The sequence below is a fragment of the Magnolia sinica genome, chromosome 1 (assembly GCF_029962835.1).
Source record: "Magnolia sinica isolate HGM2019 chromosome 1, MsV1, whole genome shotgun sequence".
In the NCBI taxonomy this organism is placed as follows: Eukaryota; Viridiplantae; Streptophyta; class Magnoliopsida; order Magnoliales; family Magnoliaceae; genus Magnolia; species Magnolia sinica.
The window spans coordinates 104,000,140-104,013,321 of NC_080573.1; the positions used below are offsets into that span (position 1 = coordinate 104,000,140).

The 13,182-nt window shown below is 39.5% G+C and overlaps 1 pseudogene; it reads left to right on the plus strand.

The window, feature by feature from the left end:
• Positions 1-4,812: 4,812 nt before the first annotated feature.
• On the plus strand, positions 4,813-12,903 carry LOC131248228 (osmotin-like protein; annotated as a pseudogene).
• Positions 12,904-13,182: the final 279 nt, after the last annotated feature.

Below are 13,182 nucleotides of genomic sequence, written 5' to 3' on the forward strand. Positions count from 1 at the left end.
GAAATTCTATTTGATAAAATGTCTAAATGAGAAGTTGCTTGTTGAGATGTATTTAATGAGGGTGTTGAGATAGGATTCTCAATTACCTTATGTATAGTTACAGTTTCCTTCATGTGACCTATCTTGCTACTACATGCTTTATGGATGAAATGCCTATGTATGACAACATGTGTACTATGTGTTTGTTAAAATGCTAAAATGAGATTTATATTTAAATTGGTTGTCACATGTTGTTTAACTATCACATATGAATGCCTATTGTGTTTCAGTATGATTGGGACTAATACGTAGTCCAGACAATCGGTAACGGTTTACGATCAGTGGCCGAACTAGTTCGCCACAACGGATATGTTCGATAAATTCGAGTCGTACGGTGATTATCGACAGTGGTTAGGCCACGAGGAGTGCGCGTATGTGCTCCATGTCGATCAATTTAACGTGTACCCGTACTAGTCGAGCTTGTCAAGTAACCCGATTGGCCTAATGTATGTTCACCATGTATGGACTCTACTGCTTGAATCTAAGATACCATCTATCAGTGAAAAACCTGTTTAACCTTGGTACCACGATCTGCTAAGACTCATGAGTTGGGCATGGTGGTATGGGATACTGTGGTCGAGCTGTTGGCCTACGCTGGGGTGACGAGCCTCCCCGTAGTGTCCATTGAGCAACCCAAACTCGTGAGTCGAATACGGTGGTATGGGACACTGTATTCGAGCTGTCGGCCTATGCTAAGGTGACGAGCCTTTCCTGTAGTGACCTCAAGTATAAACTAGGCGTACGCCGAGGTGACGAGCCTCCTGTAGCGACCTGAACTTGCCTGTCCACTATTTTTAAATCAGGGGTGACGTTTCCCTATAACTTGCCTATCGTATGTGATTAACTAGGATTGACGACCCTATATGGATCATCGTTGGGTAAATGATATAAAGGGAGGTACCTTAGCTTCCCGAACCTGTTGTACGAATAAACCTAATTAAGTATTGGCTAATACGATCGTGCACCGCATTGCATGTGCTTTAGTGAGAAAGCACACGTGTCTGAAGTGGTGCATGCCATGATCGTGAGATGATGTCGTTAAGGGAGTGCAGGCGAGGGCATGCATCATTATCGCAACTATTCTTGCATTAATAAGAGTACTTAGGATATAATTGCTGTATTGCTTTATCATTACTGCTTGACTGAATTGATAGCATGTTAACCTTTGACTTATAGCTCCACTGAGTTGATCACTCACTCCCACTTTGGGATGGTGTTTTAAAACACCAACCAGACTCTATTGTAACTATAGGTGATGAAGATGCTTAAGAGGCAGAGCCTGACTTTTATGATGACGAGGAGTTCTCCTACATGCAACTCTCTAGCGAGTTTATGTAGACCTGAAGTTGCATCGACGGGATCATAAGAATACAGATTAGATGTCATTACATTGTATCATTTTATAAATTTTAGAACTATACATGTAATTATTTAACTTGGTGACATGTTCATACTCTGAGGACTTACAACTACTTATATGCTTTATATAGTTATCACAGTCTTCCGCTTGCGTAATCTAATTGTCTCCGGAGTATGATATGCTAATTTAGTGTAATCACATTCATGTTTAATGCACTAATATGAATAACATTTAATCATCATTATCTATGTTGCATAAGTGATGCGTTGGAACTCGGGAGTTGAGCTTCTGCTCGACCCTCGATTTTCGAGGCGTTACAATGTTAGAAAAAGAAATCCTAGGGCCATTTAGATACAAATTTCAGACTATATAAGTCCAAAAATCATACTTCCTCACTCCCATACGAATTTTTCTGTTGCAAGGGAGAGAGAGACTGGAGAAAGTAGAGGAAAAGAGCTCCCAAGGAGCTAGGCTTGGGGGGAATTTCCCCTCCTACCACATCCCACATTGGAACCCATGACTCCACCACCATAGAAACGGCCCACCGGTAATAAAGAGGTTATCAATCCAGCCCCTTTCCAAATTTCGGCATCTTAGGCCCCTTGTATGTACTCTAACATGCAAATTCTATCGGTGTAAGGCTCTGATACACCAACCCGCGGAACCAAAACCTTGGGTGCGGCTCCACAAACCATCGGACTATTCCTAGGTGTAGACTATTACCCTTAGATTGTCAATTATCGAACCTATGTTGCAATTAGTGATTATGTAGTGAAATTTGGAATTTGCATGCTAAACATTGAGAAATTCTTAGGTGTTATACCCTTCATGAATTGTGAATTTTGTCTAGAATAGTTGATCCTTGATTTCATGCTAGAATAGACAGTTTTTCTGAAATTTCTATGCCCATATGCTCCACATTCTCCCCTTGATACTTGTGTGTAATTATCTAGCTGTTGTAAATTGTGCGATGATTGAAAAATGCACTTGTATGCCTTTGTTTGCCCATATTAGCTAGAATATCCTGAGGTACTGATAAGTTTGGTTGCTTATTCTTGAGTAGAATGTTTATGGTATGCTATAGAATTTTAGTTTGATGGTAATTGGGTTGGCCAGCAAAATAAAAAAGATTCGTAAGGGCAGCCTTGCTGGATCAGCTGCCTTAGGCTAATTCGATCGACATAGGCAGAAGACAGACAACTGACAGTAGTTGGACTACGCGGGATGCTTGCACCCAGTGTCGGTTGTGCCGTACTTTACCTGAGTAAGCCGAATTAGTCCACCTGTAGGCCAACCATATATATTCACCATGTATGGTCATGCGTACTTGAATCTGAAGCACCCTATACCTTTGAGAGGTCTACTATTAACCATTAGTGATACGATCTCCAACTCTAGGGAGCTAGGCATGGCGGTATGGGACATTATGTCCATGTTGTCGGCCTACGCTGGGGTGACGAGCCTCCCCATAGTGACTAGCGAGTACAGGAGGTGATAGGTCTTTATTCGAACGGCCCCCGTCAAATTTTTTGGCCGATGGTTTCATACTAAAGTACCTTTTGAATGACTCGAGCATGAATATAATTGGGTGATGAGCCCTTCTTTGTGGTGATTTGGTTATGCGACAAGCCCACACCTTAGAACTAAGTGATCATATTCAGTGTTTGGGTGATGACCCACACCAAGTTGATCCTCATACCTTTGGGTCTCATTTCTTACCTTTGGAATTATTGATTTGTGAGACAAATGGATGGCGCCTAAATTTGGATCATGGATCGCAGGCTCAGAGCCACTACGGTCGCCCTGGGCCAAGTGATTTAGATAAGGCCATTGATTAAATGGAGGTGTTTCAGCTTCCTTAATCTTACTGGATGAATGGACTTAATCAAATACTCAGCTAACATGAATATCGATAGCATTGCATTAGCATAGGTTAGCGACTCGGCAATCGAGGTCGCATTGAGGGAGTGTTGGTCATATGCGAATGTATAGATGGTGTCATTTGAGGGAGTGTTGGATGGTGAGGGTATGCATCATATCATAATACCATGCATGTGTATTAACAAGAGCATCTAGGAATCATGTACTTAGTTTCTTCTCATTATTTGCACATGTGGAATTGATAACTTGTGTAATTTGATGTTAATGGAACAACTGAGTTGATCACTCACTCCCTCCGGGACAGTGTTTTAAAACATCAACCAGACACTTTCGTAGATACAAGTACTAGGAATCTGAAACGTTGGAGAACGTTCACACAGACTTGGAGGAGTCCTCTTACTTCCATTTTCTAGATGAGCCGATGTAGGACACTTTGAGGACATCAATGAGATTTTTAAGTTGATACATTTTGTATTTTTGAAAATGTATATATTGCTCAGTTGTAGTCCCGTACTCTGGATAAACATATTTTACTTGTTGGTCGATTTACTTGTGTTAAAATTTACGTTTATTCCAGAGTACATCACGTAGTTTAATTTAATTTCATGAATTACTCAAATGTCAGGTGAAATGAACTATAGAACTCTACTTCTACAAAGCATAAGTGACACTCAGGATATCGAGAGTTGAGTATCTACTCAGCCCTCGAAATCCAGGGCGTTACAGAGATTAACCTATATTTTATTCTCATATTATTGGATGTTTTTTAATTGATTTTACTGCATGATTTTCCGATTAGAATGGATTGGAATCAAGTTCTAGTTAAGTTATCAACTCGAGAAGATGAATTAAAGTTCAATTTCTTTTGATTGTGGATTCCTGAATCCTTAGTTATTTTTAATTATTGTTGAAACCTTTTTTAATTCTTGTAGGAATAAAAACCTAGTACCCCATTTAGCTTTCGCTGTGTTCTCACCAATTCCCCGTAAAACGATCTCAGTCTTGCTGAGTTTATTACCACAACACATTCCTACACTTGAGATTGCATAACAAGTTTTTGGCACCAATGCTGGGGATTTACACTGAGAATACTTAGGTTTAGATTAGGTTTTTTTTTTTTTTTTTTTTTTTTCTAGTTCTAGCCTAGGGTTTTGTTTTTAGAATTTAATTTTTGAAGTTTTAGTTAGGTTGTTTTTACAGATTTTTTTTTATTTATTTAAGGAATACTAACATTGTTTTCATTTTTTGTTTTATAACATCATCTAATCCTAGTTCTTCTACACTAGTAACTTTGTTCCTCTTTTCTTCTAATTGCTTTTGGTTAATTCTATTTGCTATAGGATTTTTATTTTTGTTGTAGGATTTTATTTCCTAGGTTTAGGTTTATAATTCATTTTTTCCATGTGCGGTTCATGCCTAAGTGGATAAGAGATCATACACAACAACTTCTAGGTGAATGAGGTTTAGTCGACGGGCTCTCCATTCGCCATCAAGTTAGAAAATATCTAAATACTCTTATACTATCTCAAACCATGGCTGTGAATGCTCCAAACATGACTGATCAAGAGCCACACTTTGATGAGAATATAGATGTGGAACCTGAAACATCATCGGCTAGGACGGTGCATGATGAGAATGAGGCACACTACGTTCCTCCAGTCAGAACTTTGAGGGACTATCTAAAACCAGCAAGGACAAACATACCGTCTTGCATGATTTTTCTAGTTTATGTAGGTAATTTATACTTTAAACTGGGAGTGATCCAACTCCTTCCCAAATTACATGGACTTGATTCAAAAAGTCCATATCTACATCTCAAGGATTTCAATGATATTATAACAACCTTACATTACAACAACGTCCATCAAGATGCATGTAACGTCCCAGATTTTCAATGTTTTGGATTTCCAAAAACCCTTGAAAATTTTTCGTTATACTTAGTGCAATTATTGCCGACTTTTGACGATTGAGGTGAGTCTATACGTGGGTGGTACCAGTAAAGAACTGCACAAATTTGAATAATCAACTGCAGGAAGCCAACGAATTTGTCCGATCACTTAAACATAAAGTTTGGCCTCTTGATTTGTTCATATGTGGCTCAAATCTATTCGACCTATCACTGACTAATCAAGACAACTACAATTAAATAAAGATCTATCCAAAGCTAAAACAACTAGGGGTCAAATCTTAATTAACAAACTAAAGTGACCCAATGATACTTTTAGCCTAAGAACCAATGGTTTAGAGTGATTATAACCAAATCGCCATTTTCGTTAATTGGAATAGGCTATATTATGAACTTAGCTAATCCAAACCTTAATCATTACACATAAGAAATTTTTCTAACTAATTCATTCTAGAAATACCCTGATTATCCGAACAAGCTTTAAACCGCTTGTTAGTGGGCTACTAATCCCGAAACTATAGAATAACGTTCGCCTTGGCAGGCTTGACGTCCATCGCGGGTGGCAAACTAAGAAAGTACCCAAAACTGCTTAACTTGGGCTAAAGGCCGAGTGCTTGAGATACGCGAATGCCCTAAGCAGAAGCCTGAAATTTTAAATGAATTAGGCTCTCTACTCTTTTACGAAGTTGTGACTTTTTGACTGTTGAGTTTCAATTAAACTCAATATGCGAGTTAAAGATATTTCCCTGCGTATATCTATCTATCCACAGCCCCAATCAACCACTGACAGCCGTCAATCATAAGTGGAGTCCCCACAGCTAATCAAAGTGTCTGATCGCCTCTCGGCTGTGATGAAATGTAGATCCCATGACAGGACACCTTCCTCTGGTATAGATAAGTCAGTGGGCCTCCAGAAAGACCCTGTAAGTCAAAAATAACCTCCCCTAGGGCAAGTTTGATGAAGAAAATGGGCGTTGAGGCTATTTGTGCACATTTTGAAATTATAAATAGCCCTCATTTTTTTACTCTCTCCCATATGAATTTTCACTTGCAACAAGAGAGGGAGAGAGAGAGGAGAAGAGGGGGAGGAAGTGTAAAAGGGGGCTGAGTGGAGGATTCGCCCCATCCTCGCTAGCCTGTGACGTAGCCGTGACTACACCGCATCGCCAAAATTGTCCCGACTACAAATAGAGGTAACTATCGAACCTTTCCTTATGGGCTAACTGTGTTGGCGTAGGATATCGGTAAGCCGATCTATAGAACCCTAGCCTTAGGAGCGAGTCTGAATTCGACGTACCAATATAAGGTGCAGACCATTATTCCTATGTTGCCATTTATCAACTCTTGAGGGTCTTAGTTAATGATTTGTTATATGTATATAGCTTGGTGTATGATAACATATTCACATTTTGATTTGATCGCAACATGTGTTATTGCTTGCTTATGGATGTTCACATGTTTGAGAAAATGCCTAAGTGATTGAATGTGTTGTTTTATCGATGCTTATATGTTCAATGAAATGCCTATATGATTGTTTTATATTATTATTGCTTACATATTTGATAAAATGCATATATAATTGTGTTGTGTTATTGATGCTTACATGTTCGATGAAATGCTTGAGTGATTGTGCTGTTAAATTTAAGCTTCACATGAAATCTTATCATGTCTGCCTAACAAAATGTTAGCCCTTAGTGATGTTTAGAATTGCTTACGATGTTAGGTCAGTCAGTAAACCGCCCAAATCAAGGGGTGGCTCGAGTTAAGTCAGCCATCTTAGGCTTGTTCGGTTGGCCTAAGTTGAACACGGACGACTGACAGTAGCTGGACCACAAGGGATTCTTGCACCCAATGTCGGTTGCATTGGGTTTCTCCCAGGTCAACCAAATTAGTCCATTATTCGGCTGATTATGTATATTCACAATGTATGAGATGACCAAATCGAATCTAGGATATCCCGTTCCCAATGGATGAGTCTATTCACAACCATTAGTGCGATATGATCCCATTAAAACTCATAAGCCAAGCATGGTGTATAGGATATTGTGTCCAAGCTGTCGGCCTATGTTGGGGTGACGAGCCTCCTTGTAGTGATCAGTGAGAACCAATGAATATGATAAATCATTGTTCGAACGGACCCCATCAAATTACTCGGCCGATGGTTCCATGCCAGAGTACCGTTCAAGTGATCCAGGCATGAATGAAATTTGGTGATGAGCCATTTTCCTTATAATGATTTGATTTTACATGACAAGCCCGTACCTCAGAATTGAGTGATCATACTCGGTGTTTGGGTGATGACCTATACCGGGTTGATCCTCATACCTTTAGGTATCATGCTGTACCTTTAGAATTGTTGATTTGTGATATTGTGATGTCTCCGATTTTTGCTAACTTAGAGTTGGGCATTACCTTTGATTTATCAATTTGAGTACATGCCTGTGCATGCATATGCACGTGTTTGAGACCAAAATGAGCGATGTAGGGTCCCCCAAAACTGCACAAAAGAGTGAAAATTTGAACTTTAAAGAGTGGACACTGACCTCGGTGGAGAGTGGGGACCGACCTCGGTAGTGCATAGTAAAAAAAAGAGCTCTAGGACAATCCTCGGAGGAGCAACTGCTAAAATGGACAGCAGGCTGTGGTGCCACTTCTGAATCGGTGGTGCCACCGCAACCCCCCATTCAACAATTTTCTACATTATAGATTTTGACAATTTCGGTATACTGACTTCCAAAATTCCTATTTTTCATTTTACAACTCTGATTAAGGTGATTTAAAAGCCACATTGAAACTTGATGAGTCTAGTTTCATGTAAAATAAATAATAAATAATAAATTTTAAAGAGGTTAATTTTAGGGTGTTTTGAAAATTATAACGAAAATCTTAGTTTCAGGTAGTTGGTACTTCCAGAAATTTTAGAATTTTTCTAGAACTCAAAATGTAATGAAATTTGGTGAGGATAAGGTAGACTTATTGATAAACTAATATAAAAATAATAAAAATAATATAGTAACTAAAAGTGCCAAAAATATTATATGAAATAGACCTATTGAAACTGAAAAGTTTCTTCAACTACACGTTGATGGGCCTCGTGTGTCTTTTTCATCTTAGAGTTTTTATACTCAGTGTCCTCTTAGAAAATGCGTCTAATCATACTAGGAATCATCCTATATGATTAAATTAAAATTTTCTATTTTAGTATATTTTACTAAATAAGGTAGTTTCGAGTATAGTTGAATTATGGTTATTGATTAGGGTGATTAGAGTCAAATCATTGTTTTCGCTAATTACAAATAGGTCATACCATGAAATTAGCTAATCCAAACCCTAATCATTGCTCACAATAAATCTCGTTACTCAATTCATTCCGAAAATGCCCAGATTCCCCAGATTAGATTCAGATCGCACGTTTGGGGTCTGCTAGACTATAGACTATAGAATAATGGCCTTCTTACCGGGCATGATGTCCATCGTGGATGTTGAACCAGGTTAATGTTTTGAATCACTCAACTTAGACTCATAATGTAACTACATGAGATGTGTGAATATTCCTGAAATCAGTTCAAAACTTAAGTTAGTTGCCTTTATCTGGTCTTTGCCAAAGTTGTGGCTTTTGGGCCGTTAGATTGTGACCAAATTTGGGACAACAACCTAGAGTAATGTTCTACATAGATCCATATAGTCGCAGGCCCGATCGATGGTCGATGACCGTTAAACTGACTTCTCATCATACCCGTCGACCAATGTATCCAAATGGCGAGCCGATTGTGTCCATTCATAGATAATTACTAGGGCTAACTATCTTATGGTGAGTGTTAACCCCTACACCCCGTAATGGCCCCCAAAGGGTAGAAACACATTCTCCTAGGGCTAGTATAGTAAAAATCCTACCCTTAGGGCCATTTACACCAAATTTAGTGCTATAAATAGGTCATTTGGGGGCCTTCTTTGATCACATACGAATTTTCAAGCCTTAAGAAAGAAAGAGAAGAAGAGAGAAAGATGAAGGGAGTGAGTGTGAGAGGGAAAGAAGGATCATGGTGCTTGGGGGTTAATATATCATCGATCAAACCCTAAAACTTATTAAATCTCTCGCCGAATTTGTCACCACTTGCAACTGGAGGTAAGATTTGCATTCAACTCTTAAATTTCGTAACTTATACCTACTTTATGTGCGATTAATAATACTTTCTTCCTTTACATTAGGAATTTGTGATTTTTCCTAAAATCTTAACCCTAGGAGCTCAAAGAGTGAAAATTCCTTCTTAAGGTACAGACCACTGTGCCTAGGTTTCCATTTATCGACCATTGAGGGTCCTAGTTAATAATTTCTTGTGGTGAATGATTTGTAGATAGCTAGTATGACCATATTTCATGTTTAATTGCAGTATGTGTCATTGGTTATTTATCAATGCCTATATATTTTCTAAAATGTATAGGTGATTAAAAGTGTTATTCCAATGATGCTCACACGTTTGATTGAATGCTTAATTGACTGTGTTGATTTGTTGATGTTTACATGTTTGATTAAATGCTCCAGTGAATGTATTACTATATTGAGGCTCACATGTTTGATGAAATGCCCAAGTGTATGCGTTGTTGAATATATGATTCTTATGAATGCACATAATGATCGCATGATGAGTTGTTAAGTTCGTAATGATATTAGGATTGCCTACGATATTGGGTCAGTCGGCTATCACCCATACTAAGGGTAGGCCCAAGTTAGGTCGACCACCCTAGACTTGTTCGGTCGACCCGGGTCTAACACTTATGACCGACAATAGTTGGACTATATAGGATGCTTGCACTCAATGTCGGTTAACCCAGAGTGCCACAAGTCGATCGAATCAGCCTAAAAGTCGACTGACTGCTCATGTTTGCGATGTATGACAATACTGACCAGAATCTAGGATACCATGTTTCCATTGAACGAGTCTACTTATAACCATTAAGGGTATGATCTACTAAACTCATGGGTCGGGTATGGTGGTATGAGATGCCGTATCCGAGATGTCGTCTTACGCTATGGTGACGAGCCTCCTCGTAGTGACCAATGAATAACCAAGAAGGCTATGATCCTAGTATATCAAATTGTAATGATGCCACGATCACTCCACATTTGTGTTTGGGTGACGACTCTTATATCATTTGTGGGTGCCCTCCACCTGATGATGGGCTGCCTAACCTTGTGTGTTCGGGCTGTATCATCTGGGTCCTTGGTGATCGGTCAAGCTAGTTGGTCGGGCCAGTGTTAGCCTCACATTGATTAAGAAGTTGTCATCTGGGTAGTAAACTCAAATACGGATTAAGAGACACAGGTAAGGAACTACTTCGTCTGCCCCGAGCCTAGTTATTCAGTTGAGACCATGATGAAATGAGGGTAATCTAGCTTCTCCAATATGCTGGATGAATGAAACCTAATAACTACTCAACTAACATGCGCATTCATCGCATTGCATTAGATAGGACTTGCGATTTGGCATTGGGCGACCTTTGAGGAGGTGTTGGCATATGTGAAATAGGCGTTGAAGTTGCTTGAGGGGGAGTGTTGTTTGGAAAGAGCATGCATCATATCATATCTTCATATGTGGATTTAACAAGAGTATTTAGGATATGCTTGATTGGTTGTTTATCATTAATTATGCGGATTGGGTTGATAATATATATAATTTAGAACTAATGGAACCACTGAATTAGCTACTCACTCCCACCTCAAACGGTGTTTTAAAACACCAACTAGGCATTATTGTCAATACAGGTGCTATCGAGGCCTCCAGTGGGTAGGCTTGGGTTGGCTTACACTTTCGCCGTGATGCCTTGGGACCGTTGGGCGATACGGGAAGACTTTGCCTTTATTATTTAATTTTGTCCTTGTATATATTGGAGTTCCTGACTGGGTGTGCTCCGTATGTTGATTTTGTTGTATCTTCATTGTGACTTGTACAATTTTCATTTTGGGCGATCATTACTATTAGAATTGACTTTTTGACTTTAACCCTATATTTTTAAATTTTTTGTTATCTCTATCTCGCTTTGGATTTGCTAACTGAGTTACATTACTCTGATTATTCGTGTGTGGAATGAATGTAAATCTGAATGAGGTCACACGTGCATTTTATTTGGTTCACACATGGAAACTCGGGACTGGGGTCTTTATACTCAAGTGCCCATTTTTGGGGTGTGACAGGTTGGTATTAGGGTAGAGTATTGAGACAATCAGGGACTTGGGAATGAGGATTATACAAACCACAATAACTAGGCGTTGAGACACTTAAGTTTAGAGGTTTGAACCTGTAACGGATTTTCTTGATTTTAGGAGTCAACTCCCATGTTTTTTACGCTTTGAAACTTGAAACTTAGAAACTGAACTCTAGGATTTAAATTCTCCATTGTTGGATGATTTTGAACTTAAACCTAGAAATGATGAACAATATAATCAAATCTATGATTTTATAATGCTTTCAAACTTAGGTCCAAAAATTTGAACCCTATGACTGCTTTGGTCAGTATTGTCATGTGTGAGGTGCTCAAGTGCGTGAAAATTCAAGTTCGGTCAACTCAATTCTAACTAGACAACTTTTGACCCCAAGTGCCAAAATAACTGCTTATTAGAAATGAAAATCATCAAGTGTATGAGCGTAGACATTGGATTACAGCTAAGGATTAGGCTATTGGTTACACTAAGGAACATAAAGGACTAATTATGCTGAGTTAACTGAGAGATTGACTTAGTTGGTTTGTTTAATTGTCCTAGTGTAAGACCCCCTTCCTTTGTTGAATTACTTTGATATTTATAGGCTTCTTTAAGAACTCTTTAGATGGCCGTTTGGACTTAGAAACCATTTAGGCTTGGTGGAAACTTAGACATCTCTCAGATTGAACGTAAAGTCAAATCAGTATGCCGCTTAGGACTGTTTCCCCAAGGACTTATTATAATCGGGAAAGTGAAATGACGGAACTATAGACAAGCGAAGTGGGTTTAAGTCTTTACCTCAGTGGTAGACTATGAGGAGTTTCAACATGAGGTCTTGGGTTCGATACCCATAGGTGGGTGCGGGGGCGTATGTAAAAAAAAATGTAAAATTTTTTTTAGGGCCTGCAATACAGCCAAATATGGGGCCATGACGTCCTTAAGCACGGGGGCTTTGCCCTCGAAACCCTAACCCACCGATCCTTCCCAGCTCTAGACCACCACTAGACCGGCCATCTCTAGGCCCGGATCGACTATACTTACCACGCCAGCCACTTCACCCGTGCCACTGGCGACTGCGGCGGCCGCCTCGAGTGTAATGGTGCGGGTGGGGCGACACCTACCACCTTGGCGTAGTTTAGCCTCCACCACGCCCACAACGACCAGTCCTCTTACTCGGTCAGCCTTGTGGATGGTTACAATCTTCCAATTATGGTGACCCCACATAAGGGCCAGGGCATGTCCCGTCATTGGATGCAAGGACGATCTCCTTTCCATGTGTCCCCCGATGCTTTAAATGCGGGTTCCAACCGGTACGGGGCTGGTGACAGCTTACAAGAGCGGGTGTGAGGCGTTCGGTATGAACAAGCTGTGCTGCATAAACCATTTCAACAGCCCGCAGACATGTAGGGGGTCTAACTACTCTAAGTTTTTCAAGCAAGCGTGTCCGACCACGTTCACCTATGTGCACGATAGCCCCTCGCTCAGTTGTGGGAGCTGAAGGTTATATTTTGCCACTAACTTTTAATGGAGTTAGGTGATATGCCGTTGAGAAGTGTACTAAACTAGCTACTTAGTAGTAGGTTACCATTTACTTTTTTCTATTGTTTTTCTTTAATCTGGTGGTTTGTAATGTATGGATTGTTATATCATATGTAAGTGGTTTTTTTTTTTTTAAATTTAAATGATATTAAAAGACAAGCGAAGTATTCGAGGTTTGAATCAAAATCTAAATCCTGGTACTTACCATTGAACTCAATGCCCTGATCATGCAGAAGATATGGATTCACCAAGATTATG